The following is a 19,462-nucleotide window of genomic DNA, read 5'->3' as shown; positions in this document are numbered from 1 at the left end:
GCAACAGCTGGAGGTCCGCTAATTGCATATCCCTGTTTTAGACAGTGGCTGGCACTAGATAAGAACCCAGCATATTGGTTTCTAAAGTAATGTATTTGAAAGCTCAAATGTAGGCCAATTCTTATGTAATCAGCCAAGATCTGAGCCACAGAGGGCCATGCAAGCACCAATTTTGGGCAAACAAATGTCGGCCTCCTATCAGATGCAGTCACTGCCGAGTACTTAGGAAGCCACGGGTGCTGCTGCTGCCCAAATACTATAATCAGCAGGGGAGATCATCTATTCATGCTGCAGGAGGGAAAACAAGCTGTATATGGCTAGCCAAACACAGCAGGAAAATGGGGGCTGATTTTGATAAAGAGCAGCTTTACAGGCCTAATTACTTCAAAAATAAATAGCATTGGTCAACGCTGTAGTGATGCCGGCAGTGATGTGCATAAACTCATTTTTCTACTACAGACACCATCATCAGTATTTCAGAACCACTGGGGCATTTACTGTGGCGGCTCCAAGCTGGGGGCATATCTAGGAAGGACAGGCTCACTTCCCATTCAACACTTTAGGAATCTCACCACACAGCCTGATGAAGTGGCAGCTAAGCACACTCCTTACTGCAAGAATAGAAAGAGCCTATATGTTTCTGGTCAGGATGCCGAGTACAGATCCATTGCAAAGGGGGACCTATTTTAGAAACGCTGGTTATAACAAGTTTTCCTTTGTCACTTTCAACATTCATGCTCTAGTTCCAATTCCTGATGTTCTGCCTTCAATGAAACCCAGCCGCAGTGTTATACAAACCTCCAGCCACGTGTTACCTGCAGTCTGAAATAGGTCAGTTATCAAAGTGCAAGACCGCTAATCCCCAGTCCAGTACACACTCCTGTTTTCTGTACTACTCGCACACCATCTAATGGCACAATTCCAATGAATGGTCAGACAAGTAGGCATCGCTTATATACAGCATTCAGCATAAGCTAGGGCAACACATGCTTATCTGATAATTATATACAGAGCTGGTTGTTAACAGGAAAGTGACTTCATGCAAAAACATGCATTTCTAACTAAGAACGAACCTCTTTATAAACTCCACTTCCTAGAAAAGCTCTGACAATAGCCCACAGCTACAACTAAAATTCATTTATTATAATAGCCTCTTATACATCTCCTCAGACACTAGAACAAAAACGATCTGTGACCAAAAGCATGCCATTCCCCCCCCCCTCCCCCTAATTAATAGACACAAAGCGCACCCACTATGAAAAATAAGTTAATTACAATAAAGGAATACATGCCTGACCTTAAATTAAAACACATACTGTACTAAACAAGTCAAGGATCAGCAATCATGGTCATTAAAGAAAACCTGTACCCAGAGAGACATAAGGGCTGCCCTTATCGCTATATACATCTAGCCTGCTCACTGGGCAGTGAATCCACATCCTCGCCTATGGGCAGGTGGGCAATACAGGAGGATGAATCCCAGAAAAACCTATTATCCTGGCTAAGCATTGTGGAATGGGACAGAATTAACTGGCAGGTTAAACATTTCAAATACTCTATAGTCTTATTTCTTGCGATATCTAGATAATGGTAGCCTATAGTTCTATACCCAAAGGGGAGATCATCTTACTTGCCCTGGGCACCCAGTCCCCCCCCCCCCACCTCCCCTTTTTGTCTTTATTTTGGATCAAGCAATGATTGTACCTTCTTAAACTTGAATAACAATTAAAAACACACATTAAAAAAAGGGGAACTTTACCCATAATAAATTGAGAGAAAAAAAAAAAAAATGTTCCTTTGCATGGAGCAAATTCCACATGAATAATTATGCTACTAGAATTAAGGTGTACTGTGAATTGCCTGCAGCATTGCTCCAGTTTCTCCTTGCTGGAGGTCGCCATTTTATTTAAGCCCAGAGCCCCTAAATTAGAAAGTGGAACGGGGAGGGGGGGGGGGGGGGAGTTATGGTTGAACTAAAAGGGATGGGGGGGGAATTATGGTTGAACGAAAAAGAATGGGGGGGGGAATTATGGTTGAACGAAAAAGAATGGGGGGGGGAATTATGGTTGAACGAAAAAGAATGGGGGGGAGAATTATGGTTGAACGAAAAAGAATGGGGGGGGAGAATTATGGTTGAACGAAAAAGAATGGGGGGGGAGAATTATGGTTGAACGAAAAAGAATGGGGGGGGAGAATTATGGTTGAACGAAAAAGAATGGGGGGGGAGAATTATGGTTGAACGAAAAAGAATGGGGGGGGAGAATTATGGTTGAACGAAAAAGAATGGGGGGGGGGAATTATGGTTGAACGAAAAGGAATGGGGGGGATTATGGTTGAACGAAAAGGAATGGGGGGGATTATGGTTGAACGAAAAGGGATGGGGGGGGTGGTTATGGTTGCACTGCATGGGGAGGGGGTGGTTATGGTTGCACTGCATGGGGAGGGGGTGGTTATGGTTGCACTGCATGGGGAGGGGGTGGTTATGGTTGCACTGCATGGGGAGGGGGTGGTTATGGTTGCACTGCATGGGGAGGGGGTGGTTATGGTTGCACTGCATGGGGAGGGGGTGGTTATGGTTGCACTGCATGGGGAGGGGGTGGTTATGGTTGCACTGCATGGGGGGGGTGGTTATGGTTGCACTGCATGGGGGGGGGTGGTTATGGTTGCACTGCATGGGGGGGGGGTGGTTATGGTTGCACTGCATGGGGGGGGGGGTGGTTATGGTTGCACTGCATGGGGGGGGGGTGGTTATGGTTGCACTGCATGGGGGGGGGTGGTTATGGTTGCACTGCATGGGGGGGGGTGGTTATGGTTGCACTGCATGGGGGGGTGGTTATGGTTGCACTGCATGGGGGGGGTGGTTATGGTTGCACTGCATGGGGGGGTGGTTATGGTTGCACTGCATGGGGGGGGAGTTATGGTTGCACTGCATGGGGGGGGGAGTTATGGTTGCACTGCATGGGGGGGGAGTTATGGTTGCACTGCATGGGGGGGGAGTTATGGTTGCACTGCATGGGGGGGGAGTTATGGTTGCACTGCATGGGGGGGGAGTTATGGTTGCACTGCATGGGGGGGGAGTTATGGTTGCACTGCATGGGGGGGGAGTTATGGTTGCACTGCATGGGGGGGGAGTTATGGTTGCACTGCATGGGGGGGGAGTTATGGTTGCACTGCATGGGGGGGGAGTTATGGTTGCACTGCATGGGGGGGGGAGTTATGGTTGCACTGCATGGGGGGGGGAGTTATGGTTGCACTGCATGGGGGGGGGAGTTATGGTTGCACTGCATGGGGGGGGGAGTTATGGTTGCACTGCATGGGGGGGGGGAGTTATGGTTGCACTGCATGGGGGGGGGAGTTATGGTTGCACTGCATGGGGGGGGGAGTTATGGTTGCACTGCATGGGGGGGAGTTATGGTTGCACTGCATGGGGGGGGGAGTTATGGTTGCACTGCATGGGGGGGAGTTATGGTTGCACTGCATGGGGGGGAGTTATGGTTGCACTGCATGGGGGGGGGGAGTTATGGTTGCACTGCATGGGGGGGGGGAGTTATGGTTGCATTGCATGGGGGGGGGGAGTTATGGTTGCATTGCATGGGGGGGGGAGTTATGGTTGCATTGCATGGGGGGGGGGAGTTATGGTTGCATTGCATGGGGGGGGGAGTTATGGTTGCATTGCATGGGGGGGGAGTTATGGTTGCATTGCATGGGGGGGTGGAGTTATGGTTGCATTGCATGGGGGGGTGGAGTTATGGTTGCATTGCATGGGGGGGTGGAGTTATGGTTGCATTGCATGGGGGGGGGAGTTATGGTTGCATTGCATGGGGGGGGGAGTTATGGTTGCATTGCATGGGGGGGGGGGGAGTTATGGTTGCATTGCATGGGGGGGGGAGTTATGGTTGCATTGCATGGGGGGGAGTTATGGTTGCATTGCATGGGGGGGAGTTATGGTTGCATTGCATGGGGGGGAGTTATGGTTGCATTGCATGGGGGGGGGGGGGGGAGTTATGGTTGCATTGCATGGGGGGGGGGGGAGTTATGGTTGCATTGCATGGGGGGGGGAGTTATGGTTGCATTGCATGGGGGGGGGGAGTTATGGTTGCATTGCATGGGGGGGGGGGAGTTATGGTTGCATTGCATGGGGGGGGGGGGAGTTATGGTTGCATTGCATGGGGGGGGGGGAGTTATGGTTGCATTGCATGGGGGGGGGGAGTTATGGTTGCATTGCATGGGGGGGGGGAGTTATGGTTGCATTGCATGGGGGGGGGGAGTTATGGTTGCATTGCATGGGGGGGGGGGAGTTATGGTTGCATTGCATGGGGGGGGGAGTTATGGTTGCATTGCATGGGGGGGGGAGTTATGGTTGCATTGCATGGGGGGGGGGGAGTTATGGTTGCATTGCATGGGGGGGGGAGTTATGGTTGCATTGCATGGGGGGGGAGTTATGGTTGCACTGCATGGGGGGGGAGTTATGGTTGCACTGCATGGGGGGGGAGTTATGGTTGCACTGCATGGGGGGGGGAGTTATGGTTGCACTGCATGGGGGGGGAGTTATGGTTGCACTGCATGGGGGGGGAGTTATGGTTGCACTGCATGGGGGGGGAGTTATGGTTGCACTGCATGGGGGGGGAGTTATGGTTGCACTGCATGGGGGGGGAGTTATGGTTGCACTGCATGGGGGGGGAGTTATGGTTGCACTGCATGGGGGGGGGAGTTATGGTTGCACTGCATGGGGGGGGAGTTATGGTTGCACTGCATGGGGGGGGAGTTATGGTTGCACTGCATGGGGGGGGAGTTATGGTTGCACTGCATGGGGGGGGAGTTATGGTTGCACTGCATGGGGGGGGAGTTATGGTTGCACTGCATGGGGGGGGAGTTATGGTTGCACTGCATGGGGGGGGAGTTATGGTTGCACTGCATGGGGGGGGAGTTATGGTTGCACTGCATGGGGGGGGAGTTATGGTTGCACTGCATGGGGGGGGAGTTATGGTTGCACTGCATGGGGGGGGAGTTATGGTTGCACTGCATGGGGGGGGAGTTATGGTTGCACTGCATGGGGGGGGAGTTATGGTTGCACTGCATGGGGGGGGAGTTATGGTTGCACTGCATGGGGGGGGAGTTATGGTTGCACTGCATGGGGGGGGAGTTATGGTTGCACTGCATGGGGGGGGGAGTTATGGTTGCACTGCATGGGGGGGGGGAGTTATGGTTGCACTGCATGGGGGGGGAGTTATGGTTGCACTGCATGGGGGGGGAGTTATGGTTGCACTGCATGGGGGGGGGAGTTATGGTTGCACTGCATGGGGGGGGGAGTTATGGTTGCACTGCATGGGGGGGGAGTTATGGTTGCACTGCATGGGGGGGGAGTTATGGTTGCACTGCATGGGGGGGGAGTTATGGTTGCATTGCATGGGGGGGGGGGGAGTTATGGTTGCATTGCATGGGGGGGGGGAGTTATGGTTGCATTGCATGGGGGGGGGGAGTTATGGTTGCATTGCATGGGGGGGGGGAGTTATGGTTGCATTGCATGGGGGGGGGGGAGTTATGGTTGCATTGCATGGGGGGGGGGGGGGGAGTTATGGTTGCATTGCATGGGGGGGGGGGGGGAGTTATGGTTGCATTGCATAGGGGGGGAGTTATGGTTGCATTGCATAGGGGGGGAGTTATGGTTGCATTGCATGGGGGGGGGAGTTATGGTTGCATTGCATGGGGGGGGAGTTATGGTTGCATTGCATGGGGGGGGGGTTATGGTTGCATTGCATGGGGGGGGAGTTATGGTTGCATTGCATGGGGGGGGAGTTATGGTTGCATTGCATGGGGGGGGAGTTATGGTTGCATTGCATGGGGGGGGGAGTTATGGTTGCATTGCATGGGGGGGGGGAGTTATGGTTGCATTGCATGGGGGGGTGGAGTTATGGTTGCATTGCATGGGGGGGGGAGTTATGGTTGCATTGCATGGGGGGGGGAGTTATGGTTGCATTGCATGGGGGGGGAGTTATGGTTGCATTGCATGGGGGGGGGGGAGTTATGGTTGCATTGCATGGGGGGGGGAGTTATGGTTGCATTGCATGGGGGGGGGAGTTATGGTTGCATTGCATGGGGGGGGGAGTTATGGTTGCATTGCATGGGGGGGGGAGTTATGGTTGCATTGCATGGGGGGGGGAGTTATGGTTGCATTGCATGGGGGGGGGAGTTATGGTTGCATTGCATGGGGGGGGAGTTATGGTTGCATTGCATGGGGGGGAGTTATGGTTGCATTGCATGGGGGGGAGTTATGGTTGCATTGCATGGGGGGGGAGTTATGGTTGCATTGCATGGGGGGGAGTTATGGTTGCATTGCATGGGGGGGGAGTTATGGTTGCATTGCATGGGGGGGAGTTATGGTTGCATTGCATGGGGGGGGGGGTTATGGTTGCATTGCATGGGGGGGGGAGTTATGGTTGCATTGCATGGGGGGGGGAGTTATGGTTGCATTGCATGGGGGGGGAGTTATGGTTGCATTGCATGGGGGGGGGAGTTATGGTTGCATTGCATGGGGGGGGGAGTTATGGTTGCATTGCATGGGGGGGAGTTATGGTTGCATTGCATGGGGGGGGGGGTTATGGTTGCATTGCATGGGGGGGGGGGTTATGGTTGCATTGCATGGGGGGGGGAGTTATGGTTGCATTGCATGGGGGGGAGTTATGGTTGCATTGCATGGGGGGGGGGATAAGTTAAGGTTGCATGAGGGGGTGTATAGTAATAGCCAGCAGTCACCGCACATAGGAGTCCGGCGCTGATAAAGCGTCAGTCATTCCCAGAAGTGGGTGTAGTAAGTAGAGGAATGCTCAACGAGTCCTGCCCCCGTTATCGGAGCTTGCTAGGGATATCGCCACACTTACCGCTCCGCTGTTTCCGGTGCAGTCCCGGTATTTCCGGCCAGTGACCCAAACAATGTATACACACAGCCCGACTCTCTCCTGTCACTACTGACACCTCGCTTCACACAGACCTCAACGTGATAGCGGACCTGCTTCCCGCCCACTCTGATCTGCTATTGGACGATTACTCCGAGGGTCCGCCCTACCGGCGTGCTCTACCAAACCTCCAGATAGCCCCGTCGCAGGGTGCCAGTCCTCCTGTGCTGCTGATAGGACTGGACGCGCGTCCTTTAGGATGAGAAGCATGCCTATTGGCTGTAGGAGGAGTTCAGTGCCACTGCCTTGCATAAGATTCACGTGGAAACCCATGAGATGGAGCTGGTGTTATACAGTGTGTTATGTGACCGCTCACTAATTCCACAGGGAGTGTGCTGAGTCAGCCCGGGGCTAATAATATTAGTGTTATGATGCCGGCTGTAGTGTAAAGGTAATACGGACTTGGGCTTTTCTATAGGAGTCTAAGGCATGCTGGGCCAGCTCTATACATTGAACGCTCAGGACTTTCACCCAGCAGCATGCTTATTTATCCATTAGCTTGAGACTGCATTCATATTACAGTGTTAACAGTTTTTTTGTTTTGCTTTGAATAGCGTTATAGCCTCTGTCAGTCCCATGGGGGGGGGGGTTTCCCTTCACTTCCTGTCTCATTGCCAAAACAGGAAGTGAGAGGAAATCTCCGGTTTTCACTTGAACTAGTTTCCCCATTGGAAGATATCCCCTCTTCCTAGCAGTTGGGGAGCAGTACAACCACAGGGTTGAGCAGCGATTTTACTGCTCCTCCTTTAGCTTCAAAGGTGAGGCAGGGTGTACATATAACATGGCCACAAAGCTTTGCAGTGCGGCACAATTTTTTCCTGCGTGTCCTTGAGGCATAGTTGCCAACTGTCCCGTATTTCCCTGGACATTCCCGGGATTAGGACATTTGTCCCGATTTAATTTTGTCCAGTTTTTTGCCGCCGGCCGCTAGAGGTCCGCGGCCGGCGGATCCATTTTAAAGAAGACCAGAAGCTGGTCTTCAATAGAGATGCTGCGGCGCTGCCCACCCACGCTGCCAGTGTCTGTGAAGTGCAGTGGGTGGCGCCACAGTTCAAAGTCATTCCGCGCAGCAACAACGGCATGCCGCGTCTGGAGGAGATGTCGGGGGCCAGTCTGTGGATGTCAGGGGGGCCAGTCTGTGGATGTCAGGGGGGCTAGTCAGAGTCTGGATGTGGGGGGGGGGGGGCTAGTATGGATGTCAGAGGGGCACCAGATGTTAGGAGGACTGATGGAGACACAATGTAAAGAGGGGCTCCGCTGATGGACACAGATGTGAGGAAGGTACCTCTGATGGGGCACCTGATGTAAGGAGGGACTCTGCTGGGGGCACCTGATGGCATCTGGTGGCAGGCAACGTGGCTAGTAACACGCTCATGGCTCCCACTGATTCAGCATTATGGTGAGTTGAATGATTTCATTTCATATTACAATGTAATAAAAGAAATAATGCGCTTCAATCATCCTGACACCATAACAATCATGGCACCGGGATGATTGAAGTGCTAACACCAGGTAATTGGAGTATCTTTATCTGCTGATTGTCAAACTCTGGAAAACACATATTGCTATTATGGTGTAGGATCGGGGGGCTGCTGTTCCTCCATCCCTCCCCCCCCCTTTCCCTCCATCTCTCCTCCCCCCTTTCCCTCCATCTCTCCTCCCTCCATCTCTCGCTCCCTTTCCCCCCCCTTTCCCTCTCCACCCCCCCCCCCCCGCATTCATCTCAGACTCTAACCACACCCCTTTGAGCCACGCCCCATGTAAGCCACGCCCACTATTTTACGTAAACCACGCCGCATTTTCACCTTTTTCTATGCCACACCTATAACCGCATGCCCTGCCCCCTAATTATAACACAACTCCGCCTACTGCCAAAAGTGTGTCCAGAATTTTTTTTTTTACAATGTTGCCATCTATGTTGAGGTGACAGACGTTTTAAAATGCAGTAAAATGTCTGTCACCACACACTGTGAATTCAGTCTAAATATGGGTAACACTCTGATAATTATGACAATATATGGTTAGCAAACGGGCAATCCTAACAATCATCAAACCGACTGTCATAACTATACATAGACATGAAATGGGCTAGCATGATCTTGCATGCATATTAAATGGGCTATAGTGACAAAACAAAGTCAACAAAATGTGGGAAACAACCATGACATTACATAGACAACAAACAAGCAGTTGTTGCAATACATTGTAACAGAAGGGTAGTTGTAACAATACATAGGCAAAAAAAAAATGAGCAGTGATGACAATTGATGGGCAACAAACAGGAAATTATGACATACATGGGCATCAAAACTGTTACAGCAGGTATGCACGTGGTTAGCAAATGGGTAATACTGATGCATAAGCATTAAAGTGGAAGTAAACCTGCTGACGTGTTTTTTTTTTTGTTTGTTTTTTTTCTGACCTGCAAGCGAAAAGGCATAATGAGCTAGTATGCACTGCATACTAGCTCATTATGAAATGCCTTAGAACGAGGCCCCGACATCTCACCCGATCCACACCGAGGGAGCTGACATGTTCCCTCGGCGTGTCTTGCGGGAATCACGGCTTAGGCGCTGTGAGTGGCCAGAGCTGTGATATCGTCACTCCCGCGCGGGAGATTTCTTTCCGCCAGGGTCCGGCGCCTGCCGGACTTTCAGCCGAGAATCCCCTGTGCGCATGCGCTGCTGCAGTCAGCAGCGCATTGCAAGGGGATTATCTCCTAAACCGTACAGCCTTAGTATAGGCTTACCTGTAGGTAAAAGTTATAAAAAAGACTATACAACCACTTTAAATAGGCAGTGCTGACAATACATCTTACTGACTATCATGACAATACAGTACATGGCCATTGAACAGGCTCTACTGATCTTGTATAGCTAAGGTGATAATATATGGACCTCTATATACTATATCCACTGTATATACCCATATATAGAGGTGTGACACGTGTACTCTCTGTATATATTATATATCCACTTTCCTATATATCTCTATATACTATATCCCCCCGTATATACCCAGATATAGGGGTGTGACATGTGTACACTCTGTATATACTATATATCCACTGTCCTATATATCTCTATATACTATATCCACCATATATACCCAGATATAGAGGTGTGATGTGTGTATTCTCTGTATATCCACTGTCCTGTATATCTCTATAAACTATATCCCCTGTATACCCAGATATAGAGATGTGACATGTACACTCTTAAAGAGGAAGTAAACCCTGATGGGTTTACTTCCTCTTTCATTCCCTGCAAAGGTAAAGCATAATGGACTACTATGCATCGCATAGTGGTCCATTATTTGTCACTTACCTGACACAGGAGCCAGCGAAGTCACGAGGGCTGCAACTAACGATTATTTTCATAATCGATTAGTTGGCCGATTATTGTTTCGATTAATCGGTTAATAACCTTAAAAAAAAAAGTGGGTCAAATTGATGTTCATTTTAAACCACAGTGATGGGATAATTTAGAAATAATAAAAAACTTCTTAGTCAAAGGAATTTTCAGACAGTGTATGTGGTTTTTGTTCAGATATTACGTTCATTTTAAAAACAAGTGAAAATTTCAAACATTCTTTCATTTAGCGAATGTACAAAGATTTTTCGTCAGAATATTCTCATCCGAAAATTGATCTGTGTGACCAGCACAAGGCTCGGTACACACCTATGCAGTTTGCTTTTGATCTGTTTCTGCAGTGCCTTTTGCAGTGCCTTTTGATTTTTGCACACACGATTTTACTGCAATTTGCATTTTTGCATTTTTTTTGGGCAGATTAAAAAACACAAATTGCTGCAAAAATGCATTACATGCTTTTCTGCAGCTTCTCTATTGAAGTAAATTGAACCAATAAAGCACTATTTTGCGTTAAAAGTCCCTGACCCTTTCAGATGTGAACGTGTCCCATAGGAAACCATGTAAATGAACTGTAGTGCATTTCTGCAAAAAGCACCAAAAAACACATAGATATGAACCAGGTCTAAGACGTTTAGTAACATACCCTTTATGGTAGAAAAAGCAGATAATCACTACTGAAAGGGGTTCATTTTTTTACTGTAGAACAGTGAAAGTAATATTTACAGTAGCGATTATTTTTTATTTTTGTATTATAAAGGGCTCATTTCAGTTTTTTTTTTTAACCCATTATGTTACTGGCTGATTAATCGATTATGAAAATAGTAATCGATTATTTTCATAATCGATTAGTTGTCGATTAATCGATTAGTTGTTTCAGCCCTAGAAGTCACCGATGTCCCCTGTAGTCTGGCGCATCCATCTTCTCGGTGGGTCTCGCCACTCCGCCGCTGTCATTCGGCGAAGCCGCGGTGACGTCACTCCCGCGCATGCGCACAGGAGCCGCCACTCGCGGCATATAGCCATCGTCCCATGATTGGAGTGCCATTGAAAGTAAAGGGATCACAATCGTGTCCCATGTTTTGCAGCAAATCGGGAATTTGTAGTAATTTCCGCCCGCGATCTGGAATGCCTAGGTGTGATCGCAGCCTAAGCGCCTTCTGTCAGTTGCTGAGTTTACCTTCTATAGTTTCTGGGGGAACATTTTCTTCCTCAAACATACCATACATACCACTTCATTCTTTATTCCACCGCTAATATTTACTCAGCATTGACCTGGTATAGCACTTTTCTCTTTAAGGACTCCCAGTATTGGAAATGGCGTTCGTCGGGAATGGAACCCAGGTCAGCTGCTGGGAAGGCAGCTATGCTCACCACTGCACCACCAATGCAAGGTAGCATGTCTTTGTAGTGTGGGAGGAAACCGGAGTACCTGGAGGAAACCCACGCAAGCACAGGGAGAACATGCAAACTCCATGCAGATAGTGTCCTGGTCAGAATCTGAAACAAGGACCCCAGTGCTGCAAGGCTAACCCCTATGCCTCTGTGCTGCCAATATGCGGCCTCTGTTCTCTAAGGCCCACCCCCACTGAGCAGAGTACATCAGTTATGTCCACTCAAAGCGCCTCCAGAAGAAATCCAAACTTATATGAGGCCTTGGACTTCTCCATAAAGGACCTCACTGGCTGGAAGAGTTCTCGTTTCTGCAACAGAAAAAGCCTAAAGAAAGCCGGAAAGGCTCTGAAGACAAAGAGTTACAACCTCTCCTCATAGCTGGTCCACCACATGCCTCAAAAACATACCGGCCTTTAGCCTCCCCTTATAGCCTGTCCAACACACCACAAAAACATACCGGTCTCCAACCTCCCTTCATAGCCAGTCCAACACACGCCCCAAAAACATACTGGCCTCCAACCTCCCCTCATAGCCGGTCCAACACATGCCACAAAAACATACCAGCCTCCAACCTCCTCTTATATCCGGTCCAATACATGCCTCAAAAGCCTACTGGCCTCCAAACGTCACAACATAATCAATTACTTAATGTAGATTGACAATACATCAAACAAGAATAATCACCTGTAAAAAAAAAGTGCCTGAGATGTTTGTGGTAAACAGCCTGCTAGGCCCAGCTGTAACCGAACCAAGTCTTCCAAAAACTGCCTCATATCCAATAATTGCCAAATGTACACATTTAGCTTTTAAGGTTAATCAAAAATATCACATTCTAAAGGGAAAGGTAGAACAAGGGGGAGGGGGGAAAAGAGGGGGGGTGGGAGGTTGGAGGAAAGAAGGGGGGTGAGGGTTGGGGGGAACCCCCACACCCCTTTCTTTCCCCAAACCACCACTTCCCCCCCCCCTCATCTCCTTTCCTCCCCTTGTTCTACCTTTCCCTTTTAGAATGCAATATTTTTGATCAACGTTAAAACTTAACCTTGCAGCTTCTGCAGAAAGGGAAATAAAGGGCTGATGGGAAGACCCTCCAGTTACTGGAATGTCAGCCGCCACCAGTGTAGGAACCTGTGTTGGTACAACTGTACCTGGTCCCTGAGAGGGTTCCTCAGACTTTTTTTGTTGTCTTCTTCTAGGAACAGCCAATTGTCTTGCTTGTCCAAATGTAGATATTACCCACTAAGGTTAATCAAAAATATCACATTCTAAAGGGAAAGGTAGAACAAGAGGGAGGGGCAGTATGGGAGAGGGAGGAAAAGGGGGGGGGAAGGGAGGTTGGAGTAAAGAAGGGGGGTGAGGGTTGGGGGGAGCACCCACACCCCTTTGTTTCCCCCAACCTCCCCTCCTCTTCTTTCCTCCTTCTCTCACTCTTCCATACACCCCCTCCCCTCTGTTCTACTTTTCCCTTTTAGAATGTGATATTTTTGATTAACCTTCAAGCTTAACTTTAAAGCTTCTGCTGAAGCTGCAGAAAGGGAAATAGAAGGCTGATGGGGAGACCCTCCGGTTACTGAAGTAGCAGCTGCCACCAGTGTAGGAACCTGTGTTTCAGACGTACCTGGTCCCTGGGAAAGTTTCTCAGACTTTTTGTTGCATCTTCTATGAACAAGCAATTGTCTTGTTTGTCCAACTATATTGATAGCTGGTGATTCAGAAGCTGCAGAAAGGGAAATAAAGGGCTGATGGGAAGACCCTCCGGTTACTTGAGTGGCAGCTACCACCAGTGCAGGAAACTGTGTTGGTACAGCCGTACCTGGTCCCTGGGTGGGTTCCTCATACTTTTTGTTGTCTTCTAGGAACAGCCAATTGTCTTGTTTGTCCAACTGCACTGATAGTTGTTGATTCAGAAGCTCCAAAAATGAAAATGGAGGGCTGATGGGAGGACCCTCCAGTTACTGGAGTTGTGGCCGCCACTAGTGTAGGGACTTGTGTTGGTACAGCCATACCTGGTCCCTGGGAGGGTTCCTCAGACTTTTTGTTGAGTCTTCTGCTATGAAAAAACAATTATCCTCTGTGTCCAACTACATTGATGGTGATTCAGAAGCTGCAGAAAGGGAAATATAGAACTAATGGGAAGACCCTCCGGTTACTGGAGTGGCAGCCGCCACCAGTTTAGGGACCTGTGTTGGTACAGCTGTACCTGGTCCCTGGGAGGGTTCCTCAGACTTTTAGCTGTCTTCTTCTAGGAAAAAGGCAATTGTCTTGTTTGTCCAACTACATTGATAGTTTGTGATTCAGAAGCTGGTGATGAGAATCTCTTAAGAGATTGATGACATAGTGGATTCCGGTGATGGCTTGAATTGAAGATTCTCTCCCTCATATTCACTAGCAAATCATCCTCTAATTCCTCCTCACCTAGTTTAAATTTTCTTCCAACATTTTGGCCTTCTTCAATCCTAAAAAAATGCTGCACCACTCTCATTTAAGTGCAATCCATCACTACTATAAAGATGGTAACCGCCTGAAAAGTCAGCCCAGTTCGCCATGAAGCCAAACCCCCTCCTCCCTGCACCAGGTCCTCAGCCACATGTTAAGTACCCTAAGCTCCTGTTGCCTCTCTGGTGTGGCTCGAGGTACCGGCAGTATTTCTGAAAATATTGCATTGGGGACCTTTTCTTTAATGTACCCCTTGAAATCATTTTGTAGGGCGCTACATCTTTCTCTAACTTTGTCATTGGTACCGATATATACCATGACAGCTGGGTCCTCTCAAGCGCCATCCAACAATTTGTCCATGCAATCTGCAATGTTCCCGAGCACCCGGTAAACAACATACTGTTTTGCGATAACTGTCTTTGTGACAGATTGCCCTCTGTATCTTTCCAATAACCGAATCCCCTACCCCTAGTATATGCCTATCCTTTCTTGTAACCTTGAACCCATCTTCGTCACATGCTGGTGGAGTCTCGGTGTGAACGTCACATGCTGTTGGAGTCTCGTTGTGAACGTCACATGCGGTTGGAGTCTCGTTGTGAACGTCACATGTGGTTGGAGTCTCGGTGTGACCGTCACATGCGGTTGGAGTCTCGGTGTGAACGTCGCATTCTCAAGGAGACTCATTCTGTCTCAACAGAATTGTTGAATGCTAGAGGAGTCTTGATGTGAATAACACAGGTTGATTTAACATTTTTTCCAACTCGTTGTTGTTTTCTTTCCCAACAGAGCTGCACCCTGCTCATTTAAATGCAGTCCATCCCTACTGTAGAGAAAGTAACCAATTGAAAAGTCAGTCCAGGTCTCCATGAAGCCAAATCCCTCCTTCCTGTGCCAGTTCTTCAGCCACTTGCTAAGCTCCTGTTGCCTCCTTGGTGTGACTCGAGGTACAGGCAGTATTTCTGAAAATGCTGCCTTGGAGGTCCCTTTCTTCAATATTGCCCCTAAGTCCCTGAAATCATTTTGTAGGGCACTCCATTTTTTTCTAATGTTCTCCTTGGTTCCAATATGTACCATGACAGCTGGGTCCTCCCCAGCCCCATCCAACAATCCGTACATCTGCTCCGCAATGTCCCTAACTCTTGAGACCGGGAAACAATAGACTGTTCGTTGATCGTGGTCATTCTGACAGATTGCCCTGTCTGTCAATCTAATAACAGAATTCCCTACCACCAGGATCTGCCTATCCTTTTCTTTAAGCTTGCCCTCATCTTCATGGGAGGAGATAGCCCTGGTATTTTCATGGGTTTTCAACATTAACATCAATTTATGCTGGAGTCTCAACTTGAATGTGACATGCTGGTGGTGTCTCTGTGTGAACGTCACATGCTGGTGGTGTCTCTGTGTGAACGTCACATGCTTGTGGTGTCTCTGTGTGAACGTCACATGCTTGTGGTGTCTCTGTGTGAACGTCACTTGCTGGTGGTGTCTCTGTGTGAACGTCACTTGCTGGTGGTGTCTCTGTGTGAACGTCACTTGCTGGTGGTGTCTCTGTGTGAACAACATCAAATTATGGAGAGAAGTTCAAAATTCCAGTGCAAGGGAAACAATAAATAACCCCAACATGACAGGGACATAGGGATGACAACTGTTGGCCTTCATATAAAAATTTTGGATGCCTGCCAGTTATGCCACTAAAATGAATTGATTAAAAATGGGGACTGAATCTTCACTTTCAGGTGCAGTGGAGTAATCTGGTCTCTTTTATTTAATCCCTTGTTGCGATGGATTGATATAGAAGAAGCCAGGACCGGGAACAGATGCATTGCAGCTCACTCTGCCATACCCCAAAGTGAAGAAATAGGGGTGACCCCTCATCAGTGTTCGTGGCAATCCTTATACATGTGTACATATGTGGGGGGTGGCCCCTCATCAATTGTCATTGCAATCCCTATACATGTGTACATATGGGGGGGGGGTGACCCCGATCAATGGGAAAGAAGGTTCCAATGAAAGGGTTTTAGTTATCTTGTATCTATCAATAGTTTTCAAAGAATTTTAGAAGAGAAGGGGATTTTAATGGTGCCAAAACACACAAAAAAAACTTGTTATAAAAACATCTTTATTGGAGTCCAAAGTTTTAAAAGCTACAAAAAGACAAATACAATTGAAATTAAAAAATATCAACAATAATACAAAAATATGCATAAACAATTAAGTATGCATGACTGTAAATAAACATTTCTGTTATCAAAGTAAATGTGTATCAAAAAAAGATATAACATAAATAATATGTTCAATGAATATCCATGAGGGTGTGAGCACTATACAGAGGGGCACACAACATGAACCTAAAACTTACCATGTATATAGAATGTAATCAAGCTAATGCACACTACCAAAGGGTCCAAAACTGATGTAAGAAGAGGTACCAACAACAGCAGTGGCAATTGATGGCAGGAGGAGCACAATGGGGCCGGTGGAAATACTAGAAATGTCAAAATAAAAGGGGATATATAGACAGTATCTCACAAAAGTGAATACACCCCTCACATTTTTGAAATATTTTATTATATCTTTTTATGTGACAACACTAAAGTAATTACAGTTTGCTACAATGTAAAGTAGTGAGTGTCATTCAAATGCTCCTTCCACAGAATGTAGAGGGTAGCAACAGACCAATCCAGAACTATTTTTTCCAAAGTGATGAAGGAACAATGTTATGAAGCCATGATGAATGTGGACACATTAAATCAGAAGCATCCCCCAGGCCACCTACAGTTATATCAGGCGTGTATCCCCAGTTCTTCCAACTGTGCTCCACTCACCAGCCACCCTGGCTGTAACCAGTTGTCCTCTTTGGATTCTCTTAGCAGTGTTTTCTCCTGCTGTCCTTTCCTTGCTCTCTCATGTGCCTCTACTTCCAGGATCTCTTCTCTCCTCCTGGATGCACCCAAGCCCCAGCCCAGGGTCACCCCCCCCCCCCCGACTGGGGAGCTCCCCATGGGCCCGACAGCCTCCACACACTCTTACTCCATCTTCCATCTCTTCCACCCGACAACTCCTCCTGAGCTGGGCTGACCCTGGGTATTTAAAGGGGTCCTGCCCCCTGCCAATCCAAGTTGGGGATTGGTCAAGGCACCTTAAAATACCCCAGGCTACTACACCTCTCCTCCCCTCCTCTCTTTCTAGCACCTTCTAGAAAGAAGAGGGAGGTGACAGTGATGCTACCTGTGAGTCACATATCATTTCATATGACAACACTGAATCTCACCTCCTAGAGTTTCAATGATCATGAGAACTAATCAGCCCAGAACTACACGGGAAAATCCTGTCAATGATCTCAAGGCAGCTGGGACCATAGTCGCCAAGAAAACAATTGGTAACACACTACTCTGTGAAGGACTGAAGTACTGCAGCATCTCATGGTCCCCCTGCTCAAGAAAGCAAATGTACATGCCCGTCTGAAGTTTGCTAATGAACATCTGAATGATTCAGAGGAGAACTGGGTGAAAGTGTTGTGGTCAGATGAGACCAAAATCAAGCTTATTGGCATCAACTCAACTCGCCATGTTTGGAAGAGGAGGAATGCTGCCTATGACCCCAAGAACACCATCCCCACAGTCAAACATGGAGGTGGAAACATTATGCTTTGGGGGTGTTTTTCTGCTAAGGGGACAGGACAACTTCACTGCATCAAAGGGACGATAGACGGGGCCATGTACTGTCAAATCTTTAGGTGACAACCTCCTTCCCTCAGCCAGGGCATTGAAAATGGGTCGTGGATGGGTATTCCAGCATGACAATGACCCCAAAAAACTCAGCCAAGGCAACAAATGAGTGGCTCAAGAAGAAGCACATTAGGGTCCTGGAATGGCCTAGCCAGTCCCCAGACCTTAATCCCATAGAAAATATGTGGAGGCAGCTGAAGGTTTGAGTTACCAAACATCAGCCTCGAAACCTTAATGACTTGGAGAGGATCTGCAAAGAGGAGAGGGACAAAATCCCTCCTGAAATGTGTTCAAACCTGGTGGCCAACTACAAGAAATGTCTGACCTCTGTGACTGCCAAGAAGGGCTTTGCCACCAAGTACTAAGTAATATTTTGGGGGTCAAATACTTATTTCACTCATTAACCGCTTCAGCCCTGGAAGATTTGGCTGCTGAATGACCTTCCATTTTTTGCGATTTGGCAATGCGTCATTTTAACTGACAATTGTGCGGTCATGCAACATTGTACCCAAGCAAAATTGATGTCCTTTTTTTTCCCCACAAATAGAGCTTTCTTTTGGTGGTATTTGATCATCTCTGCTGTTTTTATTTTTTGCGCTATAAACAAAAAATGAGTGACAATTTTGAAAAAAAAACTGTATTTTGTACTTTTTGCTATAATAAATATCCCCATTTATTTTTTTTTTATTTTTTTTTTTTTATTTTTTTTTTACAAAACAATTTTTTTCTCAGTTTAGGCCAATATGTATGCTTCTTCGCAATAAGCATATATTGATTGGTTTGCACAAAAGTTATAACATCTACAAAATAGGGGATAGATTTATAGCATTTTTATTATTATTATTTTTCTTTACTAGTAATGGCGGCAATTTTTTAAATTTATTTATTTCTTTTTTTATCGTGACTGCAACATTATGGAGGGCACATCAGACAATTTTGACACATTTTTGGGACCACTGGCATTTATACAGAGATCAGTCATTAAAAATGCATTGGAAAATGTCACTGGTGGTGAAGGGGTTAACACTAGGGGGCTATCAAAGGGTTAACTGTGTTCACTGCTACGTGTTCTAACTGAAGGGGGATGGGACTTGCTAGGGGAAGAGATAGATCGGTGAACACACAATCTGTCTCTTCTCCCCTCAGAGAACCAGGATCTCTGTGATCTCATCCCGGTTCTCGGCGTGTGACACAAGCAATCGTGGGAGCCCAGCGGTCACGATGACCACCGGGCACTTGCATACACTTCGGTGGTGAGCAGCGGGCGCACGCCCCTAGTGGCCACAATAACAAGCGACATAACATGACAGCGATTTGCCCAGCCGAGCCATTCTGTCGCAGTAAAACTGCGGCGGCTGGTGGGCAAGTGGTTGAAATGCAAATCGATTTATAACTTTTTTGAAATGCATTTTTTTTGGATGTTTTCATTGTTGTTCTGTCTCTCACTGTTAAAATAAACCTGCCATTAAAATTATAGACTGATCATTTCTTTGTCAGTGGGCAAAAATACAAAATCGGCAGGGGATAAAATACTTTTTTCCCTCACTGTATGCGGCGGTCAGTCTTTAAGGCTCGGTTCACACAG

The 19,462-nt window shown here is 47.7% G+C and overlaps 1 protein-coding gene across 3 annotated transcripts in view; it reads right to left on the bottom strand.

The window, feature by feature from the left end:
• PER2 (period circadian regulator 2) overlaps positions 1-7,044 on the bottom strand; it is a 119,902-nt gene extending 112,858 nt beyond the window's left edge. For all 3 annotated transcript variants that reach the window (XM_077488326.1, XM_077488329.1, XM_077488330.1), the window contains exon 1: positions 6,879-7,044. The gene's annotated coding sequence lies outside the window, so the exon portion shown is untranslated. The remainder of the gene's footprint in view (positions 1-6,878) is intronic.
• Positions 7,045-19,462: the final 12,418 nt, after the last annotated feature.

The sequence above is a fragment of the Lithobates pipiens genome, unplaced genomic scaffold, assembly GCF_037356315.1.
Source record: "Lithobates pipiens isolate NorthernLeopardFrog02 unplaced genomic scaffold, aLitPip1_a1.2 Scaffold_18, whole genome shotgun sequence".
NCBI classification, from domain to species: Eukaryota; Metazoa; Chordata; class Amphibia; order Anura; family Ranidae; genus Lithobates; species Lithobates pipiens.
The sequence above is the reverse complement of the archived record's forward strand: the minus strand, read 5'-3'. Positions and strand labels throughout refer to the sequence as shown.